The sequence below is a fragment of the Cryptomeria japonica genome, unplaced genomic scaffold (genome assembly GCF_030272615.1).
Source record: "Cryptomeria japonica unplaced genomic scaffold, Sugi_1.0 HiC_scaffold_225, whole genome shotgun sequence".
Taxonomy (NCBI): Eukaryota; Viridiplantae; Streptophyta; class Pinopsida; order Cupressales; family Cupressaceae; genus Cryptomeria; species Cryptomeria japonica.
The window spans coordinates 222,140-235,000 of NW_026729047.1; the positions used below are offsets into that span (position 1 = coordinate 222,140).

Consider the following 12,861-nt stretch of genomic DNA (forward strand, 5'->3'; position numbering starts at 1 on the left):
AGTTGGTGCAGTGCACACAACCAGGGGAGTCGACCCATCAAACGCAACACCTCCCCTATATAAAGCTATTTGTCCGATTCTCATACGTGTAGTCTGCAGCAGCGATTAGGACATCGACCCCAACTTCCGAATTCGTTTGCATTGACCGCACCAAAGGTGCACGCCTTGGTGTGCACCCTGGAGTGCACTTTGGTGCTCACCTCGGTGCACACTTTGGTGTGCACCTCGGTGTGCACCAAAGGTGCGCACCTTGGAGCGCACCAAAGGTGTACACTTTGGAGCGCACCACATAGGGTCTTTGAGAGGTTGGCGCAGTGCGCACACCAAGGTGGGTGTTGAGGTGCGTGCCGAGGTGGGTGGGTGCTAGGGTGCGCTCCATGGTGGGTGCCAGGGTGGGTGCGTGCTAGGGTGGATTCCAAAGAGGGTCATAGGGTGGGTGCCAAGGTGGGTTGGTGATATAGTGGGTTCAAAGGTGGGTACTAGGGTGGGTTCCAAGGTGGGTCACAAGTTGGGTGCCAGGATGCGTGGGTGTTAGGTTGGGTGCCAAGGTGGGCTCCTGCGTGGGTGGGTGCTAGGGTGGGTTTCAAGGTGGACGCGAGGGCGGGTGCCAAGGTGGGTAACAAGTTGGGTGTTAGGATGGGTGAGTGCTAGAGTGGGTGCCAAGGTGGGTGGGTGCTAAGGTGGATGCCAAGGTGGTTCACAGGGTGGGTGGGTTCTAGGGTGAGTTCCAAGGTGGGTCACAGGTTCAGTGCTAGGGTGGGTGTCAAGGCGGGTGTCGAGGTGCCTGGGTGCTAGGGTGTGGATGCCAATGTGGGTCATAGGGTGGGTACTAGGGTGGGCTGCAATGTGGGTGCCAAGGTGGGTAACATGCTCGGTGGGTTCTAAATTGGGTGCCAGGGTGGGTGTGCACCCACCTTGCCCGAGGTGGGTGCCAAGGTGCCAGTGTGGGTGGGTGCTAAGGTGGATGCCAAGGTGGGTGAGAAGGTGGGTGATAGGTTGAGTGGTAGGATGGGTGGGTGCCAAGATGGGTCACAGGGTGGGTGCAAGGGTGGGTAGGTGCTAGGGTTGGTGTCAGGGTGGGTGGGTGCTAGGTTGGGTTCCAAGGTGGGTGCGAGGGTGAGTGTCAAGGTGGGTCACAGGTTAGGTGCTAGGATGGGTGAGTGCTAGGGTGCAAAGGTGCCAGGGTGGGTGCTAGGATGGGTCGATGCTAGGGTGAGTGGCAAGGTGGGTCCACAAGTGTCAAGGTGGGTGCCGAGGTGGGTGCCAAGTCGGCGACTGCTATGGTGGATGCCAAGGTGGGTCACGGGGTGGGTGCCAAGTTGCTAGGTTGGGTTCCAAGGTGGGTGCCAACGTGGGTGCTAGGGTGCGTGGGTTAAAGGGTGTGTCACAACGTGGGTGCCAGGATGGGTGCGCACCCACACTGGCCAAGACGGGTGCGGGTGCAAGGTTGGGTTCCAAGCCCGGTCACAGGCTGGGTGCTAGGATGGGTGGGTGCCAAGGTGGGCACCAGGGTGGGTGCACCCACCCTGGCCAAGGTGGGTCACGGGGTGGGTCCTAGGGTGGGTAACGGGGTGGGTACTAAGGTGCGTGCCAAGGTGGGTCATAGGGTGGGTGCCAAGGTGGGCACCAGGGTGGGTGTGCACCAACCCTAGCCAGGGTAGGTCACGGGGTGGTTGTCGGGGTGGGCGTCAAGGAGCCAAGGTGGGTGGCAAGTAGCCAAGTTGCGTGCCAAGGTGGGTGTCGGGGTGGGTGCCAAGGATCCAAGGTGGGTGCCAAGGAACCAAGGTGGGTGTCTGGGTGGGTGCCGAGGTGGGAGCCAGGGTGGGTCCCAAGGTGAGTGCAAAGGTGGGTGCCAGGGTCAAGGTGAGTGCCAATGTGGGTTCCAAGGTGCCAGGGTCAGGGTGAGTGCCAATGTGGGTTCAAAGGTGCTAAGTTGGGTGCGAGGTTGGGTGCGAGGGTGGGTGGGTGCCAAGGTGTGCTAGGTGGAAGCCCGGGTGGGTCGGCATCCCATGGGTGTCGAGTTGGGTGCCTGATGGGTGCTTCTTGTCAAGTTTTAGTCGTCGGGACTCATTTCGAGCCTTAGAGGTCGTTTCTTGTCCGGTTGCCCTGTCTTCGACCTGGGAACCCAATTTTGGTCCTCGGGTCCCATTTTTTTTTGTCTCGCATCCCACTTTTGGCCTGTGGCCTTTTCGGGGTCGATTCTCGTTTTGGGCATCAGAGCATGTTTCTTCTCCTAAAACCCAATATTTGTTTATTAAGTCTCGGAACACATTTTTGTTCTCGTGGACCCATCATGGGTCTTGGAACGCATTTGTGGTCCTTGGGTCCCATTTTGCATCCCGAAACTTGTGTTTTGGTGCTTGATCCCTATTTTGGGTGCCCACCTTGCACCAAGTGCGCACCCGGGGCAAACCGAGCGCCTTGGTGCACCGGGGCAAGATCGAGCGTGCACCCGAGGCGCCCCGAACATGCACCAAGGTGCACTCGGCCCACATGTGAGCGCAGGTCGTTGCGCCCGAGGTGGTGTGTGGGCACCGCGTTGCAGACGGGACACTGCACGCACACGACGCCCCCTACAGGTGCACGCACGTAGGCCGGGCCGGGTGCACACCCGACGCCCTAGCAAGGTGCGCGCACCCGGGCAGGGCTCACACTTGGCGAACGGGGCGCACTTCGCGAGGGAGGGTGTGCACCTCGACGGGGGTGGGTGGCCGGGGTGGATTCGCACGTGGGTCGCGGTTTGCTAAGTACACACTGCGACAAGCTCATAACGGGTGCGATCATACCAGCGTTAGTGCACCGGATCCCATCAGAACTCCGCAGTTAAGCGCGCTTGGGCCGGAGTAGTACTGGGATGGGTGACCTCCCGGGAAGTCCCGGTGTTGCACCCTTTTTTAGTTTTTCGCCGGGCATCGCAATGCTATTTGAATAAACCTTTTGCCCGTTTGCGTTCTCGTCGGGGCCGGGCCGGGCCGGGGTGCGCTGCCCGCACTACCGCGCGCGCGGGGGCGACACCGAGCGCGCACCCGAGGCGCCCCGAGCACACAGGCCACGGTGCAACCCGGGCGTTGTGCGCGCACCCCGGTGCGCCCGAGGTGCTGCGCGCGCACCCAGGTGAAATCGGTGTGCACCTCGGCCAGTGCGCGCTCGGTCGAGTCGCGCACGTTGGCCAAGGTGCACGGTGATGTTTCTTACTCTAAGGTTCCGCACCAGACGCCCGGGACAGGTGAGCGAAGCTGGGCGGGGCCGGGTGCGCGGCCGGGGCAGGTGCACGCAGCTGGAGAGAGCTTTGGAGCACACTTCGGAGCGCACCAATGATGCGCTCCATTCAAAAGTTTCCTGAAAAGGCAAAAAAAGTTGAGATTATAGAATTTCCCACTTGAGAGATTGTAAAAAAAAAAAATTTAAAATGAAGGAAACGCGGGTGCCAAGGTGTGCGCAGCCCAGCCAAGGTGTGCGCACCAAGGCGCCCACCCTGGCGAAGGTGCACGCAAGGTGCGCACCCGAGGCAAACCGGACAATTAACCCAACTTTCGACTTCGCGCGCACCTTGGAGCGCACTTCGGAGCGCTCCTTGGTGCGCACCAATCTTGGGCACCTCGGAGTGCACCATGGCGCCCACCAAGGTGCGCACCCGGGGCAAACCGAGCTCCGACTTCGTGCGCACCTTGGAGCGCACGAAAGGTGCGCACCATGGCGCCCACCAAGGTGCGCAGCCCAGCCAAGGCGTGCGCATCAAGGTGCGCACCCTGGCGAAGGTGCGCACCCGGGGCAAACCGAGCTCCGACTTCGTGCGCACCTTGGAGCGCACAAAAGGTGCGCAACCCAGCCAAGGTGTGCGCACCCCGGTCAAACCGAGCTCCGAATCGTGCGCACCAGAGGTGCACGCCATCGTGCGCACCTTGGAGCACACTTCGGAGCCCTCCTTGGTGCGCGCCGATGTTGCGCACCTCGGAGCGCACCCGGGGAAAACAATGCAATTAACCCGACTTTCGACTTCGTGGGCACCTCGGAGCGCTCTCGGGTTCGCACCTCGGAGCACACCGAGGTGCGCACCTTTGATGCGCTGCCTTCACCAATTTCCAGAAAAGGCAAGAAAACATTGAGAAGGTGTGCGCACCGAGGTGCCCACCCTGGCGAAGGTGCACGCGAGGTGCGCACCCGGGGCAAACCGGGCTCCGACTTCGTGCACGCCGCACCTTGGAGCACACTTCGGAGCGCTCCTTGGTGCGCACCAGGGCGCGCAACCCAGCCGAGGTGCCCACCCCGGCGAAGGTGCACGCGAGGTGCGCACCCGGGGCAAACCGGGCTCCGACTTCGTGCACGCCATGGTGCCCACCGCGGCGAAGGTGCACGCGAGGTGCGCACCCGGGGCAAACCGGGCTCCGACTTCGTGCACGCCGCACCTTGGAGCACACTTCGGAGCGCTCCTTGGTGCGCACCATGGTGCCCACCAGGGCGCGCAACCCCGCCGAAGGTGCACGCGAGGTGCGCACCCGGGGCAAACCGGGCTCCGACTTCGTGCACGCCGCACCTTGGAGCACACTTCGGAGCGCTCCTTGGTGCGCACCATGGTGCCCACCAGGGCGCGCAACCCCGCCGAAGGTGCACGCGAGGTGCGCACCCGGGGCAAACCGGGCTCCGACTTCGTGCACGCCATGGTGCGCACCGCGGCGAAGGTGCGCACCCGGGGCAAACCGGGCTCCGACTTCGTGCACGCCGCACCTTGGAGCACACTTCGGAGCGCTCCTTGGTGCGCACCAGGGCGCGCAACCCAGCCGAGGTGCCCACCCCGGCGAAGGTGCACGCGAGGTGCGTACCCGGGGCAAACCGGGCTCCGACTTCGTGCACGCCGCACCTTGGAGCACACTTCGGAGCGCTCCTTGGTGCGCACCATGGTGCCCACCAGGCCGCGCAACCCAGCCAAGGTGTGCGCACCAAGGTGCACGCGAGGTGCGCACCCGGGGCAAACCGGGGTCCGACTTCGTGCACGCCGCACCTTGGAGCACACATCGGGGCGCTCCCGGGTTCGCACCGGCGTTGCGCACCGTGGTGGGCACCTCGGAGCACACCAAGGTGGGCAGCGAGGTGCGCACCTTTGATGCGATGCCTTCACTAATTTCCATAAAAGGCAAAAAAAAAACGAGATTTTAAAATTTCCGTTTTGAAAGATAGTGAGAAAAAGGGAATGCTGGTGCCATCTTGAGCCCGCCCTGGTGCGCAGCCCAGCCAAGGTGTGCGCACCAAGGTGCCCACCCTGGCGAAGGTGCGCGCCCGGGCAATTAATCCAACTTCCAACTTCGCGCGCGCCAGGGTGGGAGCGCACCCAACAACCGGGCCTGGGAAGAGCCAATGCGAGAAACCCCACCAAACGCTCTGACAAAAAAAGAGGGGGCGCTCCAGTAACCCCGCTTCGGAGCGCACCCTGGGCAAACCCAGCCAAGGTGCCCACCCCGGCCAAGGTGCAGGCGAGGTGCGCACCCGGGGCAAACCGGGCTCCGACAACGTGCACGCCGCACCTTGGAGCACACTTCGTAGCGCTCCCGGGTGCGCACCTCAGAGCACACCAAGGTGGGCAGCGAGGTGCGCACCTTTGATGCGCTGCCTTCACTAATTTCCAGAAAAGGCAAAAAAAAAAGGAGATTTTAAAATTTCCGTTTTGAAAGATAGTGAAAAAAACGGAACGCGCGTGCCATCTTGAGCCCGCCCTGGTGCGCAGCCCAGGTAAGGTGCCCACCCTGGCAAAGGTGCGCACCCGGGCAATTAACCCTACTTCCGACTTCGTGCGCGCCAGGGTGGCAACCGGGCCTCGGAAGAGCCAATGCGAGAAACCCCACCAAACGCTCCGACAAAAAAAGAGGCGGCGCTCCAATAACCCCGCTTCGGAGCGCAGCCGGGGCAAACCCAGCCAAGGTGCCCACCCCGACGAAGGTGCACGCGAGGTGCGCACCCGGGGCAAACCGGGCTCCGACAACGTGCACGCAGCACCTTGGAGCACACTTCGAAGCACTCCCGGGTGCCCACCGGCGTTGCGCACCGTGGTGGGCAGCGAGGTGCGCACCTTTGATGCGCTGCCTTCACTAATTTCCAGAAAAAGGCAAAAAAAAATGAGATTTTAAAATTTCCGTTTTGAAAGATAGTGAAAAAAAAGGAACGCGGGTGCCATCTTGAGCCCGCCCTGGTGCGCAGCCCAGGCAAGGCATGCGCACCAAGGTGCCCACCCGAGGTGCACACCCGGGGCAAACCGGGCTCCGACTTCGTGCAGGCCGCACCTTGGAGCACACTTCGGAGCGCTCCTTGGTGCGCACCATGGTGCCCACCAGGGCGCGCAACCCAGCCAAGGTCTGCACACCAAGGTGCCCACCCCGGCGAAGGTGCACGCGAGGTGCGCACCCGGGGCAAACCGGGCTCCGACTTCGTGCACGCCATGGTGCCCACCGCGGCGAAGGTGCACGCGAGGTGCGCACCCGGGGCAAACCGGGCTCCGACTTCGTGCACGCCGCACCTTGGAGCACACTTCGGAGCGCTCCTTGGTGCGCACCATGGTGCCCACCAGGGCGCGCAACCCAGCCAAGGTGTGCGCACCAAGGTGCACGCGAGGTGCGCACCCGGGGCAAACCGGGGTCCGACTTCGTGCACGCCGCACCTTGGAGCACACATCGGAGCGCTCCCAGGTTCGCACCAGCGTTGCGCACCTTTGATGCGCTGCCTTCACTAATTTCCAGAAAAGGCAAAAAAAAACGAGATTTTAAAATTTCCGTTCTGAAAGATAGTGAAAAAAACGGAACGCGGGTGCCATCTTGAGCCCTTCCTGGTGCGCAGCCCAGGCAAGTTGTGCGCACCAAGGTGCCCACCCTGGCGGAGGTGCGCGCCCGGGGCAATCCGGGCTCCGACTTCGTGCACTGCATGGTGCCCACCAAGGCGCGCAACCCAGCCAAGGTGCCCACCGCAGCGAAGGTGCACGCGAGGTGCGCACCCGAGGTGCACACCCGGGGCAAACCGGGCTCCGACTTCGTGCACGCCGCACCTTGGAGCACACTTCAGAGCGCTCCTTGGTGCGCACCAGGGCGCGCAACCCAGCCGAGGTGCCCACCCCGGCGAAGGTGCACGCGAGGTGCGCACCCGGGGCAAACCGGGCTCCGACTTCGTGCACGCCATGGTGCCCACCGCGGCGAAGGTGCGCACCCGGGGCAAACCGGGCTCCGACTTCGTGCACGCCGCACCTTGGAGCACACTTCGGAGCGCTCCTTGGTGCGCACCATGGTGCCCACCAGGCCGCGCAACCCAGCCAAGGTGTGCGCACCAAGGTGCACGCGAGGTGCGCACCCGGGGCAAACCGGGGTCCGACTTCGTGCACGCCGCACCTTGGAGCACACATCGGGGCGCTCCCGGGTTCGCACCGGCATTGCGCACCGTGGTGGGCACCTCGGAGCACACCAAGGTGGGCAGCGAGGTGCGCACCTTTGATGCGATGCCTTCACTAATTTCCATAAAAGGCAAAAAAAAAACGAGATTTTAAAATTTCCGTTTTGAAAGATAGTGAGAAAAAGGGAATGCTGGTGCCATCTTGAGCCCGCCCTGGTGCGCAGCCCAGCCAAGGTTTGCGCACCAAGGTGCCCACCCTGGCGAAGGTGCGCGCCCGGGCAATTAACCCAACTTCCAACTTCGCGCGCGCCAGGGTGGGAGCGCACCCAACAACCGGGCCTGGGAAGAGCCAATGCGAGAAACCCCACCAAACTCTCTGACAAAAAAAGAGGGGGCGCTCCAGTAACCCCGCTTCGGAGCGCACCCTGGGCAAACCCAGCCAAGGTGCCCACCCCGGCCAAGGTGCAGGCGAGGTGCGCACCCGGGGCAAACCGGGCTCCGACAACGTGCACGCCGCACCTTGGAGCACACTTCGTAGCGCTCCCGGGTGCGCACCTCAGAGCACACCAAGGTGGGCAGCGAGGTGCGCACCTTTGATGCGCTGCCTTCACTAATTTCCAGAAAAGGCAAAAAAAAAAGGAGATTTTAAAATTTCCGTTTTGAAAGATAGTGAAAAAAACGGAACGCGCGTGCCATCTTGAGCCCGCCCTGGTGCGCAGCCCAGGTAAGGTGCCACCCTGGCAAAGGTGCGCACCCGGGCAATTAACCCTACTTCCGACTTCGTGCGCGCCAGGGTGGCAACCGGGCCTCGGAAGAGCCAATGCGAGAAACCCCACCAAACGCTCCGACAAAAAAAGAGGCGGCGCTCCAATAACCCCGCTTCGGAGCGCAGCCGGGGCAAACCAAGCCAAGGTGCCCACCCCGACGAAGGTGCACGCGAGGTGCGCACCCGGGGCAAACCGGGCTCCGACAACGTGCACGCAGCACCTTGGAGCACACTTCGAAGCACTCCCGGGTGCCCACCGGCGTTGCGCACCGTGGTGGGCAGCGAGGTGCGCACCTTTGATGCGCTGCCTTCACTAATTTCCAGAAAAAGGCAAAAAAAAATGAGATTTTAAAATTTCCGTTTTGAAAGATAGTGAAAAAAAAGGAACGCGGGTGCCATCTTGAGCCCGCCCTGGTGCGCAGCCCAGGCAAGGCATGCGCACCAAGGTGCCCACCCGAGGTGCACACCCGGGGCAAACCGGGCTCCGACTTCGTGCAGGCCGCACCTTGGAGCACACTTCGGAGCGCTCCTTGGTGCGCACCATGGTGCCCACCAGGGCGCACCCGAGGCAAACCGGGCTCCGACTTCGTGCACGCCGCACCTTGGAGCACACATCGGAGCGCTCCCAGGTTCGCACCAGCGTTGCGCACCTTTGATGCGCTGCCTTCACTAATTTCCAGAAAAGGCAAAAAAAAACGATATTTTAAAATTTCCGTTCTGAAAGATAGTGAAAAAAACGGAACGCGGGTGCCATCTTGAGCCCTTCCTGATGCGCAGCCCAGGCAAGTTGTGCGCACCAAGGTGCCCACCCTGGCGGAGGTGCGCGCCCGGGGCAAACCGGGCTCCGACTTCGTGCACTGCATGGTGCCCACCAAGGCGCGCAACCCAGCCAAGGTGCCCACCGCAGCGAAGGTGCACGCGAGGTGCGCACCCGAGGTGCACACCCGGGGCAAACCGGGCTCCGACTTCGTGCACGCCGCACCTTGGAGCACACTTCAGAGCGCTCCTTGGTACGCACCAGGGCGCGCAACCCAGCCAAGGTGCTCACCCCGGCGAAGGTGCACGCGAGGTGCGCACCCGGGGCAAACCGGGCTCGGACTTCGTGCACGCCGCACCTTGGAGCACACATCGGAGCGCTCCCGGGTTCGCACCAGCATTGCGCACCTTTGATGCGCTGCCTTCACTAATTTCCAGAAAAGGCAAAAAAAAGAAAAAAATGAGATTTTAAAATTTCCGTTTTGAAAGATAGTGAAAAAAACGGAACGCGGGTGCCATCTTGAGCCCGCCCTGGTGTGCAGCCCAGGCAAGTTGTGCGCACCAAGGCACCCACCCTGGCCAAGGTGGGTCACGGGGTGGGTCCTAGGGTGGGTAACGGTGTGGGTACTAAGGTGCGTGCCAAGGTGGGTCATAGGGTGGGTGCCAAGGTGGGCACCAGGGTGGGTGTGCACCAACCCTAGCCAGGGTAGGTCACGGGGTGGTTGTCGGGGTGGGCGTCAAGGAGCCAAGGTGGGTGGCAAGTAGCCAAGTTGCGTGCCAAGGTGGGTGTCGGGGTGGGTGCCAAGGATCCAAGGTGGGTGCCAAGGAACCAAGGTGGGTGTCTGGGTGGGTGCCGAGGTGGGAGCCAGGGTGGGTCCCAAGGTGAGTGCAAAGGTGGGTGCCAGGGTCAAGGTGAGTGCCAATGTGGGTTCCAAGGTGCCAGGGTCAGGGTGAGTGCCAATGTGGGTTCAAAGGTGCTAAGTTGGGTGCGAGGTTGGGTGCGAGGGTGGGTGGGTGCCAAGGTGTGCTAGGTGGAAGCCCGGGTGGGTCGGCATCCCATGGGTGTCGAGTTGGGTGCCTGATGGGTGCTTCTTGTCAAGTTTTAGTCGTCGGGACTCATTTCGAGCCTTAGAGGTCGTTTCTTGTCCGGTTGCCCTGTCTTCGACCTGGGAACCCAATTTTGGTCCTCGGGTCCCATTTTTTTTTGTCTCGCATCCCACTTTTGGCCTGTGGCCTTTTCGGGGTCGATTCTCGTTTTGGGCATCAGAGCATGTTTCTTCTCCTAAAACCCAATATTTGTTTATTAAGTCTCGGAACACATTTTTGTTCTCGTGGACCCATCATGGGTCTTGGAACGCATTTGTGGTCCTTGGGTCCCATTTTGCATCCCGAAACTTGTGTTTTGGTGCTTGATCCCTATTTTGGGTGCCCACCTTGCACCAAGTGCGCACCCGGGGCAAACCGAGCGCCTTGGTGCACCGGGGCAAGATCGAGCGTGCACCCGAGGCGCCCCGAACATGCACCAAGGTGCACTCGGCCCACATGTGAGCGCAGGTCGTTGCGCCCGAGGTGGTGTGTGGGCACCGCGTTGCAGACGGGACACTGCACGCACACGACGTCCCCTACAGGTGCACGCACGTAGGCCGGGCCGGGTGCACACCCGACGCCCTAGCAAGGTGCGCGCACCCGGGCAGGGCTCACACTTGGCGAACGGGGCGCACTTCGCGAGGGAGGGTGTGCACCTCGACGGGGGTGGGTGGCCGGGGTGGATTCGCACGTGGGTCGCGGTTTGCTAAGTACACACTGCGACAAGCTCATAACGGGTGCGATCATACCAGCGTTAGTGCACCGGATCCCATCAGAACTCCGCAGTTAAGCGCGCTTGGGCCGGAGTAGTACTGGGATGGGTGACCTCCCGGGAAGTCCCGGTGTTGCACCCTTTTTTAGTTTTTCGCCGGGCATCGCAATGCTATTTGAATAAACCTTTTGCCCGTTTGCGTTCTCGTCGGGGCCGGGCCGGGCCGGGGTGCGCTGCCCGCACTACCGCGCGCGCGGGGGCGACACCGAGCGCGCACCCGAGGCGCCCCGAGCACACAGGCCACGGTGCAACCCGGGCGTTGTGCGCGCACCCCGGTGCGCCCGAGGTGCTGCGCGCGCACCCAGGTGAAATCGGTGTGCACCTCGGCCAGTGCGCGCTCGGTCGAGTCGCGCACGTTGGCCAAGGTGCACGGTGATGTTTCTTACTCTAAGGTTCCGCACCAGACGCCCGGGACAGGTGAGCGAAGCTGGGCGGGGCCGGGTGCGCGGCCGGGGCAGGTGCACGCAGCTGGAGAGAGCTTTGGAGCACACTTCGGAGCGCACCAATGATGCGCTCCATTCAAAAGTTTCCTGAAAAGGCAAAAAAAGTTGAGATTATAGAATTTCCCACTTGAGAGATTGTAAAAAAAAAAAATTTAAAATGAAGGAAACGCGGGTGCCAAGGTGTGCGCAGCCCAGCCAAGGTGTGCGCACCAAGGCGCCCACCCTGGCGAAGGTGCACGCAAGGTGCGCACCCGAGGCAAACCGGACAATTAACCCAACTTTCGACTTCGCGCGCACCTTGGAGCGCACTTCGGAGCGCTCCTTGGTGCGCACCAATCTTGGGCACCTCGGAGTGCACCATGGCGCCCACCAAGGTGCGCACCCGGGGCAAACCGAGCTCCGACTTCGTGCGCACCTTGGAGCGCACGAAAGGTGCGCACCATGGCGCCCACCAAGGTGCGCAGCCCAGCCAAGGCGTGCGCATCAAGGTGCGCACCCTGGCGAAGGTGCGCACCCGGGGCAAACCGAGCTCCGACTTCGTGCGCACCTTGGAGCGCACAAAAGGTGCGCAACCCAGCCAAGGTGTGCGCACCCCGGTCAAACCGAGCTCCGAATCGTGCGCACCAGAGGTGCACGCCATCGTGCGCACCTTGGAGCACACTTCGGAGCCCTCCTTGGTGCGCGCCGATGTTGCGCACCTCGGAGCGCACCCGGGGAAAACAATGCAATTAACCCGACTTTCGACTTCGTGGGCACCTCGGAGCGCTCTCGGGTTCGCACCTCGGAGCACACCGAGGTGCGCACCTTTGATGCGCTGCCTTCACCAATTTCCAGAAAAGGCAAGAAAACATTGAGAAGGTGTGCGCACCGAGGTGCCCACCCTGGCGAAGGTGCACGCGAGGTGCGCACCCGGGGCAAACCGGGCTCCGACTTCGTGCACGCCGCACCTTGGAGCACACTTCGGAGCGCTCCTTGGTGCGCACCAGGGCGCGCAACCCAGCCGAGGTGCCCACCCCGGCGAAGGTGCACGCGAGGTGCGCACCCGGGGCAAACCGGGCTCCGACTTCGTGCACGCCATGGTGCCCACCGCGGCGAAGGTGCACGCGAGGTGCGCACCCGGGGCAAACCGGGCTCCGACTTCGTGCACGCCGCACCTTGGAGCACACTTCGGAGCGCTCCTTGGTGCGCACCATGGTGCCCACCAGGGCGCGCAACCCCGCCGAAGGTGCACGCGAGGTGCGCACCCGGGGCAAACCGGGCTCCGACTTCGTGCACGCCGCACCTTGGAGCACACTTCGGAGCGCTCCTTGGTGCGCACCATGGTGCCCACCAGGGCGCGCAACCCCGCCGAAGGTGCACGCGAGGTGCGCACCCGGGGCAAACCGGGCTCCGACTTCGTGCACGCCGCACCTTGGAGCACACTTCGGAGCGCTCCTTGGTGCGCACCAGGGCGCGCAACCCAGCCGAGGTGCCCACCCCGGCGAAGGTGCACGCGAGGTGCGTACCCGGGGCAAACCGGGCTCCGACTTCGTGCACGCCGCACCTTGGAGCACACTTCGGAGCGCTCCTTGGTGCGCACCATGGTGCCCACCAGGCCGCGCAACCCAGCCAAGGTGTGCGCACCAAGGTGCACGCGAGGTGCGCACCCGGGGCAAACCGGGGTCCGACTTCGT

At 62.8% G+C, this 12,861-nt stretch overlaps 2 non-coding genes across 2 annotated transcripts; both read left to right on the forward strand.

The window, feature by feature from the left end:
* The first annotated feature begins 2,772 nt into the window (after window positions 1-2,772).
* Window positions 2,773-2,891, forward strand: LOC131868937 (5S ribosomal RNA). Its single transcript, XR_009367338.1, has one exon. It is a non-coding gene; the product is annotated as a 5S ribosomal RNA (ribosomal RNA).
* A 7,817-nt stretch (window positions 2,892-10,708) lies between these two features.
* LOC131868938 (5S ribosomal RNA) lies at window positions 10,709-10,827 on the forward strand. The gene has a single exon (XR_009367339.1). It is a non-coding gene; the product is annotated as a 5S ribosomal RNA (ribosomal RNA).
* The last annotated feature ends 2,034 nt before the right edge of the window (window positions 10,828-12,861 follow it).